Source organism: Aptenodytes patagonicus, chromosome 9 (assembly GCF_965638725.1).
Source record: "Aptenodytes patagonicus chromosome 9, bAptPat1.pri.cur, whole genome shotgun sequence".
NCBI classification, from domain to species: Eukaryota; Metazoa; Chordata; class Aves; order Sphenisciformes; family Spheniscidae; genus Aptenodytes; species Aptenodytes patagonicus.
In genome coordinates this window covers 6508970-6533043 of record NC_134957.1, presented here as the reverse complement: position 1 = coordinate 6533043, position 24074 = coordinate 6508970, and the positions used below count along the sequence as shown (strand labels likewise).

The following is a 24074-nucleotide window of genomic DNA, read 5'->3' as shown; positions in this document are numbered from 1 at the left end:
CCCGGCTCGGGCGGGACGCCCCGGCCCGACGGCTGACTGGAGGCCGCCCGGAGGCCATCCGAGGCCGGCGCGGCTCTCCCACCCCCGTCCCCATCAGCAGCCGATCCTCGCCTGAGGTTGCGGCACGACCCCGCGCCTCCGTCCCGGCGCCCCCGGCTCGGGTCTCCCGGCCTCCCCCAGACCCCGGCCCCGAGGAGCGCCCGCCGAAGCCCGCGGGACGCCCGTCCGTCCGCCGCGGCCCCGCGCCGCCTCCCCTCGCCCCGGGCGCCCAACACCCGCCGCCGGCCCCGGGCCCTCGCCCCTCCCGCGGGCGCCGAGCCCGGGCAGCGTGTCCCTCCGCCCCGCCCGGCCCCGCGGAGACTTCGCGCGGCGGCTGTTCCGCAGCGCGAGCGCGGCTCGGCCGGCGGCCGGCACCTCCCCCGTCCCCGTCTCGGGCTCCGCCGGGGCAGGGCGGAGGGGGCACACCGCCGAGGTCGGCGGCCCCGCGGCGGGTGGCGGAGTTGGGGGGCGGCGCGGAGAGCTAGGGGCGGCGGCGGCGGCTGCCTCCGCGGGGACGGGCGCCGGAGGGGGCTACTTCATCACCCCACCCCCCCTACCCCCGCCGCGGCGCTTGTGCAGGCGGGGAGCCCGGGCGGGGGGAGGCAGGGGCGAGCCGCCGGCGCAGGGCTGCCCAGCCACCCGGCGCTGGCAACGCTGCGCCCCGCTCCGGACCCGCGCCCGGGCCTGAGAGGGCCGGTCCTCCCCGGCCCCGGGCGGGGGAGCGCGGGGAGCCGCCCGCCGGGCGGCACCGCCGGCCCCTCTGGGCCCGCGCTGCGGGGCGGGGGGCGCCCCCCGCCGAGGCGGCGGAGCGGCCACGCCGCCGCTTTCGGGGGATTCTCCGAGAGGAAAAGGCAGGGCGGCTCCGGGAGGGGGAACCCCCCTCGGCTCGGCTATTCGCATCCCCGGTGTCGCTCCTCCTCCTGGCGGTGATGTCAGCCGCGGGGAGGGCCGGCTGGCAGCGGCAGAGCGGGGCGCGGGCGGCCGCGGCAGAGCCGAGCCGGAGCCGCCGCCGCCGCCGCCGCCGGGACAGCGCGGGCTCCGGGGCGCCGCCGGCAGCGCAGCCCGCGCCCCCAGGGGCGCCGCAGCGGCCGCGCCGGGCCAGCAGCCAGCCCCGCCGGGAGGCGGGCGAGCGCCCAGCGGCGGCGGCTTCCCCGCGGGGGGGGACCTGGCGCTCCGCTCCCCTCAGCCGCCCGGCGAGGGGAGCTCTGCCGGGCTGCGCTGCGGAGCGGCACCGAGTTCAGGGTCTCTCCGCGCAACTTCGGTTACGCGGCCGGACCTCTGCGGACTGGCGTGGGGCTTCCAGGGCGCGACAGCGTTTCCATCCTTTCGCAGCTGCAAAAGCAAATAATTAACTAAACCCAACAGAAATAAAACAAACTCAGGCTTACCTAAAAGTTAGGATACCTTCCCCCCCCCCCCCCCCTTTTCTTTTACAATTCTATTCCCTATGTGGAAGTCGCTTATGAATCGTGCTCGGCACACCGCACGGGAAGAAGCGGCTTGTGTTTTGGATCGAGGATTTGCTGTTGCAAAGCGGTCTAACTTCCATGCAGTGGGGCAGCCTTCATTACTCTAAACGCCTTGACGATGCGCTGAGGAGCCCGTGTAGATTGACGTCTTGTGCAGAGAAGGCGCTGAAGGTAAGAAGGGGGCTTGGGGAAAAGAGGGGGGTTTATATCCTTTTATGTGACATCTTTTGTCCAGCATCCCCTTTCAGCAGAGCATCAGCAGTTCATCCAGAACAGTATTAATAGGCTGGAACTGATCAAGTAAAATGAAAGTCTGCTCCTGTGAAAAGTACACGGAGCTCACAAGTGACTGCAAACGATGTATTTATTTCTAGGCTGGTAACACAGCACGTTTATGATCTGTGCTCGCAGCGCGGACAGTGAGCTAACTCACACAGCTCAGGAATGGGGAGATCGACGGTCTCGGGCTCTGATGGGCAGTTTGCATTGGCTGTTGCATTTTGTTGAACGTGTGGCCCCCGCTACCTCCCTGGAGCATCCCGTCACCCTGCTTGATCTGGTGTTTTTTGCAGACATAGCGCCTAGTGTTAATGAGAGAGGGAGAGGGATGGGAAAAAAAATATGTGGAACGTTTTATTGATGTGATCATAATCCCGTAATGGAGATTGCATTAAATGAGGATTGCATCAAAATGCCTAGCTGCTGTGGAGAGACGAGAAAGCAAAAACCATGCTGGATTGTAAATGAAGTTCTTTGATTGAAGGATTTTCTTGAACCGTGAAGGGATGTCTGTAAGCTTAAAGTTGCTGTATACGTGGAGTACTGGGATGGGATAAAAACCAGACCAAGCTGAAATATATTTTCATTTACTCAAGCTCTGGATGCAGATAGAATTGGTTAGAGGCATTGCAGTGGTGTCCAATGAATTCTTGGTTTCAGCTATGGAGAGCACAGAAAGGCAAGGAGAGAATGTTACCGTTTGGGGAAGAGAAGGATGGTTCATTTGTGACTTTTGCCATAATGGCACAAAGCTTACAGCCTGCCGGCTACAGGCAGAGACCTTGTAGGCGATCTGGAAAGCAGAGGATTTATCTCATTTTCCTTTTGCAGCCTTGGCGTAGTTGCCTGTAAGAAGTAGCTGTGAGGTGTATGTCAAGAGGCAAACGGGGACTTATTTGCCCCTCTCGGACACTGAAAGCAACTGTAAGCTTGAGAGGTGGAGCTGACTCCTCTGATCCCGACTTTCTGAGCTTGAGTTGATAATACATTCTGAGTAATTGTTGCTGCTTATCTCGATTGGCAAAGGAGGGGAGAAGATGTTCAAGTTTATTGAACCCGAGCAGAGCTGAGGACAGTAGATATTATCAACTCGCCCTTGTGTTCTTCTTGTGCAAAATTTTATTCTGGCATAGAGAACTGAGCCACAAAGAGCACCTTCTTCAAGCCTTACTGAAAGGAGACCTAAGGAGAACAAAAAGGTTAAGCAAAGATAAATTTCAACTTTTTGGTTGTCAGCAGTGGAAGTAGCATTGATCTGCCAGATTACACAGGTCAAAAGAGGTAAGATAGAAAAAAGTTATTTATTTATTTGCTAACATTTCCAGACACACAAACAAAGTTGGCGCACAAATAAACATCACAGAGTAGGAAAGAACCATTTCTTAGTTATAACTTACGTAAGCAGCAGAGAGATTCCTGTAAGAATCCTCAGGAGTATTTATGTATAACTGCAGAAGAGCCGGTTAAATACAAAATTATATAGAATAAAACAAAAGGAAATATCCGATGTTCTCAGAAGTAATTTGTTTTCCCATTTGAGTTGTGTACAAAATCTGAGGCAATAGCTCCACAGCTCAGTCTCTCTCCTGCTGTATATTTGGCATAAAGTTGAGATGGAAACACTTATTTTAAATAAAATGAAGAAAAGCAGCGTAAGCGTATTGAATTCCTCTTAAGCATTTTATTTTGGCAAAAGACGACTTCTAGTGAATTGTAAGAGATGGGTTTAGAATATTCATGGCTAAACTCCAGGGAGCTTAGTGTTAGCTCAGTAGGCAGAAGGTTCTTCCTCTAAAGAGAGATCTGGAAAAGATGTGTTTAAATTTCAAGCCATATTCAGTTGAGACTGTTGGTTTCCACATTTTAAAATCATTTGTTATGCTGCTTAGGGGAATGATGCTTAATCTGGAAAATAAAGCAAGTATTCCTAGCTCACTTTTTTATAGAAAGAGCAAGCAGTCTGCTCTAATTGTACCTCTGTATGTACAAATGTTCCAGATTTGACTCTATTTTTTATCAAATAACAGCTGAGGAAAAATTTGTCTTTCAAAACCATGGTTATCCATGCAGATCTTGGTCTGTATTTTTGCTACAGAAGAACTCTGCTTCATGGCTGCATTGTTCATCCTTGCAGCATTTCTTTAAATGTGAGCCTCGCTATAGTTAAAGGATAATTTATATTCAGCGTAGTACTGTCTGCTCAGTGGAACTGGCTTTATACATCACAGCCTCTGCAAAAAAGGAGATCAAAGATCTGAACCTGTGGTCCTGTATTGCATTTGTATTCTACATGGACTTGAGTAATCTTATACTGGAGCCATTGACGCTCCCATAGTTAAGAATATGTCAGTCCTTCCATTAAAACCCCCATTTGCTTAGTAATTTAACAGCTAGTTTTAAAGACGGGCTCTAAGCTTAAGTTAAACACATTCATATAGTAAAAAAAAAAGATATCCTAAGCAATGAAGTGTAGTAACAATTGGCATTTGCCAATGGAGCACCGTTAAGTTGAATTTATAGAAAGCTTAGTAGAAAATAATGCCTGCCTGAAAAATTTAGAGATGAAAAGGAAAAAAAAAATCCTTTCAGATTTGGAAAACCCCTTGTGGATCCAGGTGAGCGTTTATACCTGGATTGTAAAGGGGCCTGTGGTTGTTAAAGCAGGCAGCTGGGCTTTTCTTAAAGGAGAACAGCCCTGGCTCAGAACAGGAATTAGTCAGATCTCAGTTTAATGGTTCAGGTTTAGATTGCATTAGAACTAAGGCCTTTGGCATTATTCCAGTTAGTTCTTCTGAGGGTTAAGTTACAAGAACAACAAGACCAAACCCCAAACCTCGTATCTTAAGCAGTGAAGTTATCCTTTCTATAAGCTAAAAAGAACTATGCATTTCTGAAGAATGTTGATTGTCTGACACAGGTGTTAGAAGCATTTGGGGGACGCTGCTACTAAAGCACACTGGCCGGGTAGTCCACCTGAGAGCAGCCCTTGTGGTAATCCCGCTCCCATCACGGGGACGGCCGTGGGACTAATGGCCAGTTTACACTTGAACAGAACCCTTCCTTCTACAGCATCCCCCAGCCTCTTACAATTGCCTATCTCCGTCAGAGAGCCATCTTCTAACAGTGAAGTAGTTGCTTCATCTGTGCAGACGAAGTATGTGAACGCTTGTAATAACTTTGTGCGTATTTCAGGTTAGAAGTTAAAAGGCTAGAATTAAAAATGCATGTGGATTCAACGTTACAGTTGCATGTGCTATATAGTACCCACGTGCAAGTAGTAGGTTCAAGATACAGCTTGCTGTATTCCAGGTGTTTTGGATTGGATGAAATAAATGAGTATTGTTTGGATGAAAGCTTTGTCATTTAAATAAAAATTCGTAAGGAAGATTAACAGCCTTCTGTCCCAATTACCTCCTTCTGCAATGAGATCACTGAGAGGAAATTTGCAACAGTTGTCTGTCTTCAGTGCGGTGAAGTAGTGGTGACCGTGTTTTTCTTGGGTCTTCTGAAAATTGGTGCTCCCTGCAAATATACAGGCAAGTAATAGGAAGCAGGAAATTTAGGGTGGAAATGGGAATTTGATTATCTCTTACGATCTGTGGGGAGATTCCATTCTCATTATCCAACGGTAAAGTGAGGAAAATAGGTTTAAAGCAGTCTTTTTCAATTACGGTCTCTGAATTAGTAGAGTGACTTGCCAGGAAGCATAAAAGCTTCTACAGCTTTTGCACATTTAAAAGCTCCACTGAAAGAGGAGTTTAAACAGTCCTCAAATTTGTCTTTAAGGTGTTACGTTGTGACTGAGAGTGGGATTAGTGGAAAATACATTTTGAGTGATAATAATAGTATTTAGCACCTCTGGCACAAGTGAACGAAAGATAGATGTATTTTTTAATTTTCAAAAAACTTTTTAGAAAAAAATTCCAGTTTCCAAATAAGGAAAATGAGTAATGTTTTCACAATCACGCAGTAAGATTTCATATTTGAATGAAAAAACCCCCAGCAAACCCACCTCAGTTGCACAGGAGGTGTCATGAAGGTCCAGGGAAAGTTAGTATAAAAATTAGAATACAGGTAAAAAAGACTGTGGAGTTTAGTCTGTAGATACATGCAAATCACGGTAGTTTTGACTGTAAATAAGAAACTGTAAAGGGTTTTCTGTAACTGTGTCATAATTAAGCATTCTTTTTATTTGAAGTCTTTTGTCATTGCCTTTAATAAATGCCCTGTTGAAAGTTACTTTGTTTCAGATGCGCTTAGAAAATAAATGTTTTCCCATAGATGACATAAGATTTGGCCTTCTTGATCCAACATGGCCTGAGCCTGTGAAAAAATTCCTATCGGAACAGGGCCTTCAATAATTGCTTCTTGCACGACACGACGTACATACGTTAACTTCCGCCACTTGTGTAGGAGTTCGGCGTGTTAATGTGGTACAGAAGGCCTTGCTGTAGAGGAGTTTTGCTTGCGAGGACGGCAGAACTTACCCCGTTTAACAGCAAGTGCTCTACTAACTTTTCAGGAAAGTTCTTTTTTAAATGGCTGTTGTTTTCCTTCATTTAAGTTGCGAAAGACTCCGCAAGGATTATGTAATTTCAAGGGAACCTACATAACCAGATCAGCAGAGCGCCAAGTATGTTCTCAGAGAGACAGATGAACGCTGAAGTTGTTGGAGACTTCCAAATTCAATAGTGACATCATAAACAGAGGTGGCCCACTGTATTTAAAACCCATCGCTGTGGGGTTTAATATGGCAGTTCACTGTGCTAAGAAACTTTGCCTGCTTCATTTTCCCACCAGGGGAACATCTTGCGTCGTGTACTGCTTTGGTTCGATATGGTTGTTTTGGGGATGACCTTTTCCTCCAAGATGGTCTAGAAATAAGACATCACTGATGATGTAGACTTTTTGTATATCAGCATTTATCTGTTACACCCTTAAGGACATAGCTTTATTATTTTTGTAAGAATTTAATTAGTAATTACGTGTGCTTTATGCTGTCTACCAAAGTAGCAGGAAATACATGCTACAGGGAAAAAAAATCCCAAGTAAGAGTTCGGAATGCTTTAGGCACAGCATATTTCATTTAACCAGCTACTTACACCATCACTGTTACTGCTCCGTGCTATCTTGTCAAATAAATAAATGTATATGTATGGAAATCTATGATCTCCTGGATCTACGATCGCATATGTGGGCACGCTAAAGCCACATACAGTCTTGTTTCCAGCTGTAGTCCCTGGCACATAAGATGCATACGTGCCCACCACAAGAAAAGTGAAAAATATTTGGGGGATGACAGAACAGCAGGTTCCACTAAAATGTAGCGTAGGGAACAGCTATAAAAAAGTCAACTGCCTGCCTTTAGCCTGTAACTAAGGAAAGTTTCCTGACTTTGAGGAGGACCTGAGCTTTATCTCTGCTAATGCAAGTCATAGTTTAAACCCATGTTTAGTCATTTATGCAGGTTTTGTGATTGCTTTTGTAATTACAAAAATACGTATCTTCCTGTCTTTTGACAAACAAGTATGAAACTGTGTGTCCTGCCAGGCACACCGTTACCTGGACCATTGGGTTCACTTAGTGGTTTTCTTCCTGAAATGGAGCGTAGCTTCCATGGGAAGCATTTTGCCAAGGTGCAGGTTGGATTCACAAGTTGGAAAGAGATTTTCATCATGTTTATGATGAAAGACCTACACTTGACTTGTCAATGTTAAACAGCCGAAGAGTGCGCCATCGTATTCCCTGAAGAAAAGTGCAGATGAACTCTGGTGTTTTGAAACTTCATTAAATGGTGACTTAATAGGAACTGTAATGCGCATATATAACTCTGGACTCAAATAATGTGGGACCTCCCTGTAGTAGTGTGTTCAGATTATAGCTGCTGCCAGTAATTTATAAATACATGCAAGATATAAGGCATGAAATTAAAGCTATCATTAAAAGGAATAATGGCTTTACTTTATAAGTCATTTAATTGACCCTTGGAAAACGTACAGGACAACGTGTGGTAAATTAAGATCTAGAATACAAGGCAACACAGCAATAATTTGGGGGATGAAAGTTGGGAATTAAATGCATGAAGTTCATTTTCCGTTCATCCCCCTGCCTTGTCTGCATGTGAGACTTCACCAGAATGATGGATTCCAGCTAAGGGTTTCATAACAGTTTCCTGCAATCGGGACTCTACTACAGGAGGTCAGTTAAGTGCTTGTCAGACAAGTGTACGTTTGTGTCTAATTATCAGAGAATTCTTTTTAAAATTCACATTCAAGAGATCTGGAATTTTATGACTTATTAAAGAAAACTGGATATAAAGTACATCAAGGGTTTTGTTGTCCTAGTTTGTAGTAGTTTTCTCAGATCATTGAGAATGGCCTTTGCCTCTGGCCAAAGAGCAGCTGAAGTAGCAGGTATTCCTACTTTATCCTGTATGATTCCACCATAAACTTCAGGAAAAAAATCACGTATGTGTACACGTGTAATTGTTTATGGCATTAGTTAAATCTGGGGAATGAAAGTTATCTAAGGGACCTTAGATATGGGAAAATAAGTGTATTTTAATTGTACCTAATCAATCTCAAATAATGATGACTACAAAATGGAACTTTTGTAACATTTTTGGTATTCACACCAAAATCCCACATCCTCCCCCACCCTCTCATTTTTCATATATAAGCTCTTTAAAAAGACAGTACATCTAGGAGAACACCGTAAACCACACTTTCTTAACAAAATATTTCTTTGGAATACCTCCTCAAAAGGCTGCAGAATTGTGGGCCATCAGTTACACTTATTTATTTATTTTCTGACAATACGTTCAGTCAAATATCAGTTAGTTGATATCTTTTAGAGTTTAGCTTTATCTACCTATACAAAGAAAACTATTTTCAAGAACTGCTTTGAAAGTGCCCTAAAGCATAATACAAAGTGCGTTTGAGATGAGGTCACAGAACATTAACTCAAGGTGTTTCAAGCTACGAAGGGGGGGAAAAAAAGACATTTGGCACGTCAGGGAAAAAAAAGTTGACCACTTTAAAAAAAGTGAATGTGAGTCAGAAAGCAAAGACATTAATAGTCTGTGTCAAAGAAGTGTATCACTAGCGCGTGTGGCCAGAAACTGTTGTTTTCTTAACTGAGGAATAAGGTTAGGTAGGATGTGTCGAATGTTGATAGCCTTGTGATGAGAAATGAACCAGTGCTATCTTCTGGCTGTAGTACTGTGTCAGTATTGAGCCATGAGATCACCAAACTATCTGAAGCGTGTGTGCTGAAGGAAGAGATACTCTTGGTGACTAAATACCAATGACTCTCCAAAGAGTTTGGGTGTTGTCCGTGTCACTTTTGAATGTTTTAATGAAGGCGCTTAAAAAATCCTGCTTTCTTCTCCTGTCCCTGAAAACAAAGAAAATTGAATTTACACGGTGCCCACTCCTTCTCACTTTTTAAATTCGACCGAATTGTTTATTAGAGCATAGCGTATAGAGTGGAAGGATATTTTCTAATAGAAATAGAAGTGTCATCTTAACATGTAGGTGAAAGCTTGTTAATAACCCCTGCCTCCTTTTTACAACAGTGAGGAAACAAGTAGAAAATAATAAAGAATTCATGTTCCTCTTCAATGATACAGAAATTCAATTTCTTTAGGTTCTTTGAAAAAAAAGTGTCTTTGAATTAACTTTGTTAATTGAAGGCGAAAAGCAGTAAACTTATAATTTTTATCATGCAACTGAGGCAGGACTAATATTTTCAAAAGGACTTCCATAGCTTGGGTGTCCAAGTCCCATTTTCAAAGTGAGTCGGACTCTGAAAGAGCCTAAAGCTTGTCTGCTTTCAGAAATCTTTTAAGTGTTTTTGAAAACAGTACCATTTTTGTTAAAGACTGGCTATAGTAACAGTTTGTACCTCATCCACGTTTTCTTACATTTCTTTGAATAATAGGGACAATAAAACCAGTCACATCCGATACTCAAAATATGGAGGAACTCCAGGACGATTATCAAAAACCTAAAAGCAAACTATGAACTTAAGCTAAAAACTTGCAGTCTTTACCAGAGTTGCACAAAAGAAACTTTTTGAGGAATGACTATGTCCTTTCTATCAATTTTATTTCATTCAAGCAGATTTTAAATACTTCAACAGAGAGGAGGAGCCGAAAAATTAGAAAAGCTGTCAGAGAAAGGAACCTATTATAGTAAGGCTGTACAGTACCATGATGTGGGTTGAGTTTGGGGCCTATTACTTCTTATTTAACATTCTGTGTTTTGTGGCTTATCAAACAGATACGATTAAGCATCAACCATAACTAACTGTTCCCGAGTTGAACCTTCAGCACTGGAAAAAGACCTGGTTATACTTTAAGACAAGCACACTAAGCGTGAATTCCAGTCAGAAAAAGAGATCCTTTTTACTTTCTGTTCATTGAAACTTTAAAACCCAGTCAGACAAACTGAGACAAGAAACAGGAGTTAAAACACTGGAGGAAGAGTTTAGTAAAAAGGAAAAGAACTGACTGAAATTTGCCTGAATTTGTGATAAAAATTGCTTATTTTTATTCATTATAGAATGGTGGACTAAACCTGAAATCCATTGTACTATCCATTAAGTTGGAGAAAAAGGTAAATATGCTGGTAAATTTGTTGTGGTAGGACAGTCTTCTTCGTGATTGTATTGCATTACACAGCTCAAATTCAGTAAGAAGTTTCTAACAGTGTGAATGGAATTTGGCTCCAATTCTGTGTTTGAGTAGTGCTCTTTGGAATCACGGTGTAGGCTATTTTTAAATTACTAAAAAATCTTAATTGACAAAATATTATTGCTATTTGGGACTGCTTAGCTTTATATACTGAGTCACACAATTTGTTCAGTAGCTGCTTTCTTTCGATATTTTTTTATCTTGCTACCTTAAAGCAGGTTTCAGGTTTTGGTCATTGTTTAACATCAATGGGAAAATATAAAAACCCAGAATATTTTCCTGTTAAGTTTGATGAAAGCTTAATCTGGCTTCATATAAGTGCCATTTGTTATGAGTCCCCTTAATGTCAACGTTTGTATTTTTGTTGTACTGCACTTATCAAAAATGAGTATTTAAAAAATAATGTCTGAATCAAAAACAGTGCAACATCAGTCTGCAAAAAATGTGTACGGTCTCAGTTCCTTCTATGTAATTCGTTTTGACAGGTACGGTACTTTTAGTTTTTATTGTGTTATAAACGCTAAAAAAGCTTGAAAGAAATCATTGGAAAAAGGTTTAGAGTAAGTGATTTAGATGAGGCTGACAGGTGGTATAGTATGGCTATTGCAAGATTAACTAAATTCTGAAAATTCAGTGACTTCAGAGTATCGGATCTATGTCTTGATTTAGTCATTGCTGAAGCAAAAGTCATCACTTTTGCTGATCTGCTGAACTGCAAGACAGCGGTTGATGAAGATATTAATCAACCAGCAGAAACTACTTTCTGAAAAATTTGGGATGCTTCAGTAATTAAAGTGATGACTTGGTCAGGGCATCTCTTTAACTGCTGTATATGTGGTTATATGTATATATAATAAATACGTAATGCTGTGACATTACAAATATCTCTGATGGGGAAGACAGATAAAGTGTAGGGAACCTCTAAGGGACAGTGAAGTTGAAATGATGAAATTTCCAAATACTCTTGGAAACAGCTTCAGTAAGTTACTATGGTAGTAAACACCTGTTGATGAGCCTCACAAAAGTTAGATATGCTCAGATATTTCTTAGTCTGATCACTGAGGGAATTACCATTTTTAATAGACTATTTTGTGATCCATAAGAACAGATTAAGGATGCCATCCATCATTTTGTGAGCCACAGTTATGTCAGACTTTCCTCCTTTCCTTTGCTTTTAATACATACAGCTTTGACTGATGTAGTTCTTAAAACCTCAGCCATAACTGTTTTGGAGGGAGAAACATGTCAAATCCTTTGTGGGTTGGCAACAGGTAATTTCTTTCTGAGATTTTGGAGATCCTACTCAGCGTTATGAAGGACCCTATAAATGGGAGCCCTAGTCGTAGTTACATATTTCTGTCAATACGAAGAGTTGCCTGATGTCCTTGACATCAGTGTGATTTCAGGCTGGGTTATGCATGCTAATTTGCACTAGATCCTTTGCCATTTTCTGTTTTCCTGAACCTAAACTGTGTATTCATCTGAGTTTCCTAGTGATAAAAAGTGTGATTATTTGAAGCTGCTAGCACATAAGATAATCTTGGTAGTAAACCAAAAGAAATACTTGAAGCGGTTTCTCCTTTTTGCATACTACAAAAACGTTCATTGAATATTCAGAAAAATCCTTGGAAATTTTCAAAGCTTGACCTAAGGCCCTAGGCAACCTAATGTAACTTAGAAGTTTTAAGCAGATTTGGCTAGGCAGCATCTCCAGAGGTGTCTTCCAGTCTGAACTTCTCTGTGGTTCAATGAAAAAGACATTGACTCCTCTGTATAGGTCATACCTTTTCACTTTGTCTTGATTGTGATTTTTTGCTCCAATTCAGGAGCTTGCTATGTCCTTGCTGTTCTGGTTGTTCCAGGAGTAGTGAAGAAGTGAGGAACAGGACAGAAAGAGGAACCTGCTAGTGAGCAGAAGAGAGCTGTTATTTTTCTTCTTGGATTTGGATCTCAGCGTTGTGTGCTATTCCTGTCCCAGTGTGTGCTATTTGGTGTAATTTTTGGAGGCCTCCTTGAACTGAGGTTATATAGACAGGCTGCCACTTCAACAAGTCATCTATTCACTGTCTTTCTACAGTGCTGTTCTGAATACAGTTTAAAGTACTGCTTTTGATCTATCAAACACTTTTCAGTTTCCTTTCTCTTTCTGAGGAAGACCTGCTGTACGTTTTTGTTCTTCTTGTCCTGGTTTCAGCTGGGATAGAGTTAATTTTCTTCCTAGCAGCTGGTACAGTGCTGTGTTTTGGATTTAGGATGAGAATAATGTTGACAACACACCAATGTTTTAGTTGTTGCTCAGCAGTGCTTACACTGGTCAAGTGCTCTACCGACTGAGCAGGCTGGAGGTGCACAAGAAGCTGGGAGGGGGTACAGCCAGGACAGCTGCCCCAAACTGGCCAAAGGGACATTCCATACCATGGGACGTCATGCTCAGTGTAGAAACTGGGGGGAGTTGGCCGGGGGGCAGCGACCGCTGCTCGGGAACTGGCTGGGCATGGGTTGGCACGTGGTGAGCAGTTGCATCACTTTTTTTCCTTTCCGTGGGTTTTTGTTTTTCTCTCTCTCTCGTTGTTTTACTTTCCATTACAATTTATTATTATTATTACTGTTGTTGTTATTATTATTCTATTATTTCACGTATTAAACTGTTCTTATCTCAACCCATGAGTTTTCTTACTTCTGCTCTTCCGATTCTCTCTCCCATCCCACTGGGGGGGGAGTGAGTGAGCGGCTGTGTGGTGCTTAGTTGCCAACTGGGGGTTAAACCACGACATTCTGTAAAAACCAACTGGAAAGCACAAGCCTCAGCTTTATAAACTGAGCTGAGGGCAAGAAAACCTGAGACTGATTCTTTTCCCTTAGTCCTGTAAGACCTAAGTTAGTTGACATTCAGAGCTGTAAGACAAACTTGTTAATTCAGTTTTTCCTGAGGGTCTTCTGGAGTGGACACGTGAGGTGGAGTGTAATTTTGTTTGTATTTGTGAAGGGTGTTCTGCTGATGCTTCATGTTGACGGTTTAGTGCTCTTTACTACAAGAGTGTCTGGAGGTTGATTGACAGGTTCCCCACAAAAATGCAAGAAATGCAGTTTCTAGAGAGGGACTTAATGTATGGACTGTGCAGATAAGAGAACAAGATAAGGTTGAGAATAGACAATATTTTTATGGATAGAAATTTAAGTACTTTCACTAGATATAAGATAAGACCACTGTAAATGAAACCAAGGTTCTTAAAAATTCCCTAAAAAGGATCTTTACTGTTACAGAAGCTCTAATTTATTCTTTGTTTCATCATGGAATTATTTGTCAAAGCAGGCAGTCAAACAAAAATTGTGCACTGGAAAGTAGTGATGAAGGTGCCCGAGTCTGAACTAGCATTTCATGACGTTGTTGTTGAAGCTAGATTAGACTATTTCTTCGTTTCAGATACTTTCACTTATTTTCCACACTGTCTGTATAACATGATGTCATTGGTATATTTTTGAAATGTCTAGAAGGATCATAATACTGCATATGCTAAATTTAACTGACGTTTAGGTTAAAAATTACTTCCATGGGTTTGTGTTGGTTTATTTGGGCCAATTTTAACTGAAAGCTCAGCAGAATACTGAATGTACTCATTCAGTATTTTCCATCCTTGACTCTCGCTGTACCATTTCACTATCCCTTTTGTTTCTGCTGTCTGAACAAGAACACTTTCTTTCCCTTGAAAAATACTTAGGTGTTACTAAAATATTTCAATAAATCTCCACTGTTGCATTTATTTGTAGTTGCTTGGTCATTAAACATAGTTGTTCCACAACGATGGACTGTTTCCTTCAGATTACATGGAGGAAAGCCTCTTACCCTAACTATTTGTTTATCTTAATAAGTGCGTGTAAAAGGCTGCACTGCATTTGTACCATTAGACGCTCTCAGTCTGATATTTTCAGAACCCTGCAGATGCGGATTTTAAATGAATGAAAAGAGCAGATGGTATACAGGGAAATATTTGGTAGGCCAAGAAGCTAAATCAAAGTTTCCCTGAGTTCCAGGAGGTACCCTACATAGGGACTGTTTTTGCGTCACTAGGAAATTTAATAATAAAGTGCTGATCTACAGTATGTTGTAGAATTTCCTAAATATGCAGAATATTCTATAGAAAAAGTGTATGCCATAGAAAGAGATCTGCAACATTCACTCTATGCTTGTTAGCAGATATTTTAGACATGGGGCTTAGGCTTGCTTTGAGATGATCAACCCTGATGGTGCTGAATATAAAAATGTCAATAGAATTAGTCATCTCCAGCAGAAAATAATTTTTGCTGTTTTTTTTTCACTGTGTGGAGGAGGGGATGAACTGGTTTTCAGTTACTCTTTATCATTTAGGTTTTCTATTTTTGCCATCGACTGGGAACATTTACCAATGACTTTTTTTCCATCTTGTATTCAGGGATGGGCTATTTTATGAGACAAATCTTAATAAAAGAAATGCCCTGATGAACCAGTGTGAACTGGTGATAACTCAGCAAAAGCTACTCCTTGACTGATGATCAGGAATAGGACACAGAACCATACATGGTCAGCTTTGGATATACAGTGAGCTACTTACACTATTCTAATGCTAATCCAGACTGTCTCTATTAAGATATTACAAGCGTTCATTGTAGAAACTTCGTATGACATGTTCTGAATAAGGCACATAGCTATGAACAGATTCTGTTTGGTTTTGCATTGGTGCAACTACAAGAAAATAGTGTTACGCAAATATAAGACAGTATCCACAAACTCAGAACCCAGACAGTTGTTGTGATCCTTCCCTTATTTGAATCACCATGAAAACTTCTCAAAAGATACTTCATTGCAATCATAGCTAGGCAAGGTGGTGTAATTTAAAGGTATAGTTACCATCACAGATAATATGTATGGGCTGTATAACCATAGGGAAATCACAGATTTTCAATTTCCCTTGGAATGTGTTATTAGAAGGTATTACCAGAGTATTGTTTGTTGTAAGAGAAGAAAATCCTGTTCAAGTTTTTAATGAATCTCTTGAGAGATTCATCAGATTTACAGGTTAAAAAAGCTGTAAACATTCTGCTGGGAGTAGTCATTAAAGAGAAGATGAATGTGAGTTATCTGTACATTTCTTATGAAACAGAAATCCTGAAGATGATTTACAAACAAAAAGCTGTTTCTCTTTAAATGGTCTGTACTGCTGCATTATGTAATGAAACACAAAGCATGATTAAAAGTAAGTCTGGTTGCAAGATGAGATGCAGTTTCACTATTTTGTTTGGAGAACTTTATAGGTAAGACAGCATTGATCTAAATTTTAAGGGAAGAAGCCTGAGACTAATATTTCCTTCATTTCTAGATTAGAAAAAGCATTAGAGTGGAAGAAAAAATCCTTACTGCATAGTTAATCAACTTGGAGGGCCTTATGTTGAAAATCTCATTTTCTAAATTAAATAAAAATGAATTAATAAAAGGTCTGTAGATTGAATAAATAAATTCCAAAAACCCAGCTCAATCCTCTGGCAAGTTACTTTTTTGGTAAATCAAAAAGTGACAACAGAGGACTGCTAAAAGGCTTGCCTTTCCATGAGGCACTTCATACCCTTGATTACTCACTCAAGCTTGACTGGACCAGCAGCATGCTAGTAAAAACTCATAATTTGTGATGAAACAGTTTGTTTAATCCGTGTTTTTTTCTTCTGAAGCATTACAGATGCAGTGAAGGGAACAGTTTCGAATATACTGCTAACATAAAATGCTGATAAATATTTCTAAACTAATTCATCAAAAATTGTTGCTTCAAACTTTTAAATTGGTGATCTAAGATTACTGTGAACATTTTCTTGTAGTTAATATCTCCTGCTTCTTCAGAAAGCTCTAGATCTGCCATGAAGAAGACTTTTTTTTTGTAGCTTGGGTGAATTTTGGCATTAGTTTTGTTTTGTTGGTATAACTCTTCAATGAAGCACAAATGTACTGAGAACCTGGATAACAACAAAACGTGAACTGTGTCCTAACCACATCTGTTGAACATAACAACAGTAGTTTCGCATTCATTCAGCTTTCCAAGAGGTCACACCCTTTGCAAATAATATGCATAACAAACTGCTGTATTCACAGGGCCTCATCATGATGGATAGTATGTATTTCCGCTGACACTGCCATTCACCAGTGATTTTACCAGTTCAGTACATGACTGTGAATCTGGTCTTACTGTCATACTCTAAGTATTCAGGACTCCAAAATAAAATCACTGTGATACCAAGAGGCTTGATACTTCTGCTGAATTTTCTTAATATTTTGTAAAGATTACCTGCCACTGAGTATTTTTTTCAAGATATGTGTGTGTGCTTTTTTTTTTTATTAAAAGTGCATGTGTGTGTTTCTTACGTATATGCAAGGACATACTGTGGTCATAAAAGTCGTAACTTATGTCCTTGGTCTGAGCTAAACATTGGGCTTGCAGGTTTTGAGCAAGCTTCTTCATGAAGCATTCCCAGTAAAATTCATCTCTGACCTGAAATACCCACGTGCAGAAGAATCCTCTTGAGCAGACTTCAGTCATGGCATTTGTAACGGTGTGACTGACAATGAAGGTAAATCAGGACAAGAATAAGGACATCAAGTCTGCTCTAGCTTAAGACTGAAATATCACAAAATGTAAAGAAATGCACTCATTTATGTAGAATCATTTTTGTGATGTAGCCCGTCGGTGGAAGATTAATGGAAGGGTCTTGTGACATGTTTTCTAGCGGCATTGTGTTTGGGTATGTCTTAAATATCAGTGTTGCAACTTGTTAGATCTTGTGTTCTTTACATTTCCTTTTTACATGAATTTACATTTGGACTGTCATTTCTCTGGATGACTGGAAAGCATGTTGCCGATTTTCATGTACGTACTATCCACTACTACCTTTCTGTGCCCGTTTGTCTCCCACCGACTCCTACTTTTCCACAAATATGCACCCTAAAAGGAACATTTCTTGTTATGAAAGCAATAGGTTGCAAAAGATGATTTGAAATCCTGTGACTATTTCCTTCACAAAGGCTTGCAAGATTTTAGGAAAAATGCCAGGTAGTGCACAGACAGTTTGGCTCTCAGAGCCCAGTGTTAAGGTTAACAAGTTGTAAATAACTGCATGTTGCCGTTATCTCAAACCCCTGCTGCTTTCAGGACATGATGAGGACTCTAATAAGAATGTTGTTCATCGCTAGTTTGTTTTTTCTCCTTCTCTGGCACAGAGAAGGAAAATCTTTAAATCTTACTGAAGAGTAAGATTTAAACGTTGGATGGCTTGTGATGGGGTCTTGATGTAATTCTTTCGTCTTACTGACCAGCGTGTTACTGACAGAACTCTAACGGATCACTGAGATGAGGGGAAAAAACCAAACCCAAACCTGCCACTGTTTTTTTAAGAACTATTTATAGGAAAGAATCTGTAATTTTGGATTTTTTTTTTTCTACAAAAATAAATTCAGTGTTAAGAGAGCTGAATATATTTACAGTATGTACTGTAAACATTCATATATGTATAAGACTTTTTTACAGCTATATAAATGTGCACATCTTGATTGATGTCTGTTGAGCTGTGCTGACTTACAAAAAACACGGATTGTATCTATCATATGTCACTCAAAGTTACGGTATCTCTGTTTTTCAGACATATAAAATTCAGCTTAGTGTATTTAATGAAACAAAATATTTTCAGCATTTAAGAGCTGCTTGCTTTGCTTTTGAGAATGTCTAATATATTAACTTTTGCATATATTGCTTGGTGAAGGGCCAGCTTTGGAAAAAGATTGGTAAATGAATCCTTATTAGTATATTTTTGTCATGAAACAATCACTATGAACTTGACACTGATCCAGGAAGAGTTAGTATATTGAAACTTGGAATTCTACATGATCATTTCTTTCCAAAAGAAGAACCAACACTAAGAAACATTAGACTTGGATATACTGGGAAAGAACTGAAGCTTGATGTCGTTCTCCTATTAGTGTTTTCTGACTGAAAATGCAGAAAAACATCGAATGATTTGAAGAAGAGTGAAAATGTTCCAAGTAGACATAAAATAATAATAGTAGTAACAACAGTACTACACCAGTAGTATTGGTGACAGTGCCACTCGAACAGACTACCCAACCAGGAGCAACAAAATTCTCATGAGAATTTCTTCCCAGGAGTTTCTGATGTATCAAGATAAGAAAACAAACCGGGCAAACCTCGCTGCATTAACTTTCTATGTCAGGAGCTGATGATCACTCATTAATTAATTTTTGCTCATTTTATTTTGGGCGGGGAGGAGGGATGGAGGAGAGTACATTGTGTTACCTAGGAGCACTGTGTTATGCCGCTGTCTAAGATATGTCAGACCCTGCCTTAATCCTGGTAAATTTACAGTGGAGCTGAAAAGAATCAACCATGTAGGCAAGAATTAGAGCAGAGTCCTAGAGGAAAATTTCATAGACGTGAAGACATGGTTGGAGAAGTAGGAACACCAAAGTACTGAGATGAATATGCTGCAATACCAAGGCAAAGTGCCAGGATAAAGGGAAAGTGTTCAAAGAAACTGTGGTGTTGGAGCCTCGCAATAAAGAGAAGCTTTGAGGCAAGACACTGCAGTCCTGAGAAAAATATCAAAAAGCCTGAGCCGTTTTGCCAAGCTAGTAGAGAACAAAAACCAAGGCGAAACATTAAATTCTCATGGAGAAGCACCCAAGTGCTGAAGGAAAATGTGAAAATGTTCAGATAAAATGGATGGTTCTAATGCAGAGTGTTTAACAGGCAAAAGCCAAAGTGCGGAGTTGAATAGCTTTGAACTGAACGGCTGAACAGAGGAACCATGGAAGTAGTCAAATGAGTTCTTTTCTTTGAAATTATGTTTTTGGGGAAGCCGTTGTTACGATTCAGTCTGGTTTTGATTGATCGTCAGCTTATGGCAACGTCAAAGGATTTATTAGTGTTTTGGGACAAATGGGCTACTTTTACCAAAGCATAAGATAGCAGTAGTTATTCTAACACAGAAGACTACTGGGTTTCTACTAGAGAGAAAAGTGTTTGCTGTGTAGAAAATTCAAAGGGGGGAATTATTTTGGTAAAAATTCTCCTTGGGAGGCTTAAAGTCTACAACATCCTACCCAATGACACCAGCATGCCTCAAGATCAAAGGCTTGTTTAATAGCTATATGACATGTTTGCAGTTTTATAGGATGTGAATCCTACTGTTAAAGATCTTCAGGAAAGGTTACCCTAACTTAACACCCATTCAATTTCATTTATGTAAAGGGAGTGCATGGTAATTCAATAAAAGGCACTTGTTTTTAATATAGTAGAAGTGTACATTTTTTTCAATATTCAGCTCACTGAATATTCACATATTTTTCGTTGATATGTGTTTATTATAAAAGTAGCAAGGGGACTATAAGATACATGATGTCCTGTGACTGGTGTGGAAATTTGCTGAAAGAAAATGAGATGCAAGTTTTAGCAGAACAGAAGACATTGTCCTTCTAGCTTATTTTCAGGCAAAATGTGATGAAACTGTAGAAAGGGAGAGATGGGTATAAAATTCACAAAGACTCAACTCAACCCTGAGTAAACTTGTCTCACTCTAATAATGGTTGAAGAACCAGAGTGATGACAATTTGTGTGTGAAATTGTATCTGTGTAAAATAATGCACGTTTGCCATGGTTCAGTGCACTCAGAAAGAGAATACTGTATATACTATATACATGGTGTTGTCCACGGAGAAGGTAAAATGCCATTTAACTCTGTGCATTTATTTTCATTAGAAATTGCTCTGTTCCCAGTTGTATAAACTATCGCTTTATGTAGGGACTGACTTGGACTGCCAGCGATACTTTTTCGATAGTTGCAGAGCTTTTCTATAAAGATAAGATTTTTAGTTTGATGTTAAGAGACAGTTTATTCTTTTCTTTTTCTTTAGTTTAAGGGTTTTTACAGTTCTGACTGGTGTGTCAATTATCCATATGACATAAATACCACCTCACCTGATAAGACCAGTGTTGTTTCACTTTCTTCATCTGTTTGTTCCGATAGCAAATGGCATACACTTCCAGAGTATACAGTATCTTGTGTTCTGTGCAGATTCTGACTGATTGCAACAGAACATAGATGCATGCATTTTGTTCACAGATTCAATATGAAATATGGAAAATATGTTTTGATTACCATCTTCTGTAATGTCCTCTTCATGACATAAGAGGAGAGATGCCTAATGTTCAGAGGCTAAACCACACAGATGCATACGGAAGGAACCCTCAGCTTGGAAAAGAATGATCTTGGAGCAGCCAAAATTTTCCCTTTACCCTTCAAGTGTTTGCAATGTTGGGCTGTAGCACTGAACACATTGTAGCTCCATGGGCACTGGAAATTTGTGGGAGAATTACTGGAGATTCAGAACAAAATTTGTACATGATCCAAGTCTCTCTTGGGCAAATACAGCATGCTGGAAACTTGGGAAGAGTGTACATTATGTAACCAGGCTCAGCTTCACAACCGATTTAGAAAAAATGACATTTTGCTTCCCAGAATGAGATCTGAGTAAAGAAATTTTGTCTTGATCAAATGCAGCAGCTGTTGCCGTTTATATTCAAGTGTGATGCAAATCAAGCCCCCATTTCTGCTCTGTTCCATTCTGCCCAAGGAGGGAACTGTTGTTTTTTGGGGTTTTTTTCAGAGAACTGGCCTGTGGTTTGACTCCAGTAATTACAAATTATTTAAAAAAAAAATTATACAAGTTCTGGCATATTGTAATGACACATATAAACAATTTAAAAATACTTAAGTGATGAATCTGTGTTGTAACAGCCAGCTGCAGAGTACTTGTAACTGGAGTATGTTAAACCATTTAAATATTCCAAACATTATGTACAACAGATCTTGAACTAATTCATTACGAAAACAGCAATTTCATTTAATCATTTATTAGCTATTTATAAGGTGTCTGCATGTTAAGTATGCATACAGATTGTTGTTCAACCTGGCGACCAGTATAATGATTGCTTAAGTGTCACCCATGTGTAATCACTAACGATTTTTTCTGGTGATCATTGTTCTCAACTACTGGTTACCAGCATGACTGTATGGTTCTGAAACATGTAGGTGTAATTATAGAGCAAATGAGTCTTTGACCCCTAAGAGGGGGAAAAAAATCAACAAATTGCTCAAAACAATACTCAAATTTTAATATGTCAGTCATTCCTTACTGATTTCTCTTCACTTCTGGAATGTATATTTACTACTGTCATAATAAAGACAGTGAAGTAGGTTGCCCAGAAACACTGTAAAATCTCTGTTCTTAGAGGTTTTCAAGATCCAACTGGCCAAAGCCTGAAGCAATCTGGTCTGAATTCAGCACTGACACATATCTGCACAGGAGATTGGACTACAGCCCTTTCAAGGACCCTTCCAACGTGAACGATTCAGTGACTTCCCATGAAGTCACAGTAGGGAAGTAAGCAGAATGCTATTAGTTATGTTTGCAAGGTTGTTAAACTTAATTTTATTATAGAATACATTGTTGGACTGTGATTAAAAAGGAAACAAATCCAGAGGAAGCAGATTGTGCAGTACTCTGTCATTCCACATTGGTGTATCTTAATCATTGGTATTTTTACCACAGTGCTGCAGTGCTTTGTTTTTTTATATGAATGACACGTGAGTTTCAGATTCCCTGTTGTGACAATGAGCTTCTTTGCTGGGTCTTACTGTACTGTAGGTGTAGGGTACCATAGGATGCAACTCCTACTAGCAGTATACTGTTTGCTACATATCTTGCATATGTATCTGAATCATCTTACTTATATGATGATTAACGCTTTGGGAACCTTAATCAAGAGTTTGCCACCAAAGTTAAAAATATCCAAGGATTTAGGCTACCAAATCCTAGAGCATGACTCTTATCTGTGTCCCATAAATATTTACTATTTCCGAAACAGTAGTGTATATCTTTCACAAATTGCAAAGATCTTAGCTTGAGCTCTAAATTGCTTTACAGCATAATGTAAAATGCTAATACTAACAATAAATGTAAAAATGTGCAAAATCGAACATACAGCCATCTTGCTTAAAATTCAGCTGATCAGGTTCTCTTCCATGCCTGGTCACATGCTTCTCTGCCTGCTGCATAAACCAGGATGTGCACTAAATTATGTGTAGATTGAATATGACTGTTAAAATTCTTCGAGACTGTTAAAATTCTTACTAACAGGATTATTTAGCACATCTAGTCTTACTCCTAAAATGAGTATTGAAGACTGGAAGAGACCTTGTAGGTCTTAACAATCTTGAACCTTGCTACTGCAAACACCTCACTATAGTCCTTTTCATCTATGTACTCACAAACTGTTTAAACCTTATAAAGAGTGTGAGAAAGGAATAAGATTTTGTTGCAAATAATAATTTTCTCACACACCTCAGAACTTCCATTGTTTATTTTCCCCTTCCCAAGTAGACAAATATAAAAATTCCTCTTGCCAGCAAAGAATTGATAAAATACTGAAGATTTCAGAACTCCAGCAGATTCCCATAGTGATACATCGCTTTGTTCTCTCAACTTTAAACTCTTAGATGCAAATATTTAGTGCTGAGGTATTTGAGGTTAGCTACACTATGCATTTGTCATGAGGTGAACAGACTCTCATAGACAGTGAAAATGTGAATTATGCACAGAGAGATTTTGTATTGTTTGTGATGCTATATGCAAGTGCACCTGCATTAGTGTCACTCTTTTTAATACCTGTATTGTTGCCATTTTAGTTAAAACTGAGTCTACATTTTGTTGTAAATGTCTATATTCATGGATTCCCATTGTCTTTGTCTGATCTATAGATACATACCTACACATATATGAGAGATTTCTTTTTAAAACCAATTTTATTTTCAGTTGTGAGAGTGAAATTTCCCTCTCTAGGTGCTTCAAACTGAAAAAAGAAGTTTGTTTAAAAGAAAGACAACAACAAAAGTCAGCAATTGATAAAATTAAATGGGAGATAAGGAAAACTGTGAAAAGCCAGAATCTTAAGTCACACAATACCTGTGGGCATTCAACAACGTGGCACAATATGGCATTCAATCAAAATGAATACTGTTTAAGCAACAGTGATTGAGCGTAAAGTATTTCAGGGATTAATGACGGACTGAAAGAAACTGCTAGCTTGCACTAACCAAGAGAACTCATCTGGCCATTAATTGCCAGAGTCTTCATTGCTATTACAACTTGAAATTGATGGGGAAAATGGTATAGATTCTTTTTGCATAACATTCATTTGCTGTTTAACCATCTTTTCAGTGTTTGTTCCTATCACCTAAATATGTTTCCAAAAATAGAAATGAGGAAGGAAATTATCCAAAATTATCTACAAGGGCTTGTATAAAGTACTGCTTTTGCCGCTGCCTAGAAGAAACATGCCAGTTACAGGCATCAGTACCTGAACTACCAAAACCAGCATAAAACCAAAAAGAATTCAGCACAGGTAGTACTAAATGGACAAAGGACAGCAAATAAAAAAATAAACATTCATAAAACTATGTGTATATCAACTTGCCTGGTACCCCAAAAAGAGCTTTTCTGG

General features: G+C 40.2%; 1 protein-coding gene across 5 annotated transcripts in view; it reads left to right on the top strand.

Annotated features, from left to right (window-relative positions):
• The first annotated feature begins 1472 nt into the window (after positions 1–1472).
• The window catches only part of PCDH11X (protocadherin 11 X-linked), a 525749-nt gene continuing 503147 nt past the window's right edge, over positions 1473–24074 (top strand). For 4 of the 5 annotated variants that reach the window (XR_012996070.1, XM_076347004.1, XM_076347002.1 and 1 more), the window contains exon 1: positions 1473–1679. The gene's annotated coding sequence lies outside the window, so the exon portion shown is untranslated. Of the gene's footprint in view, positions 1680–3000; positions 3069–24074 lie in introns of those variants that run through there. The other variant, XM_076347003.1, reaches the window with a different exon arrangement.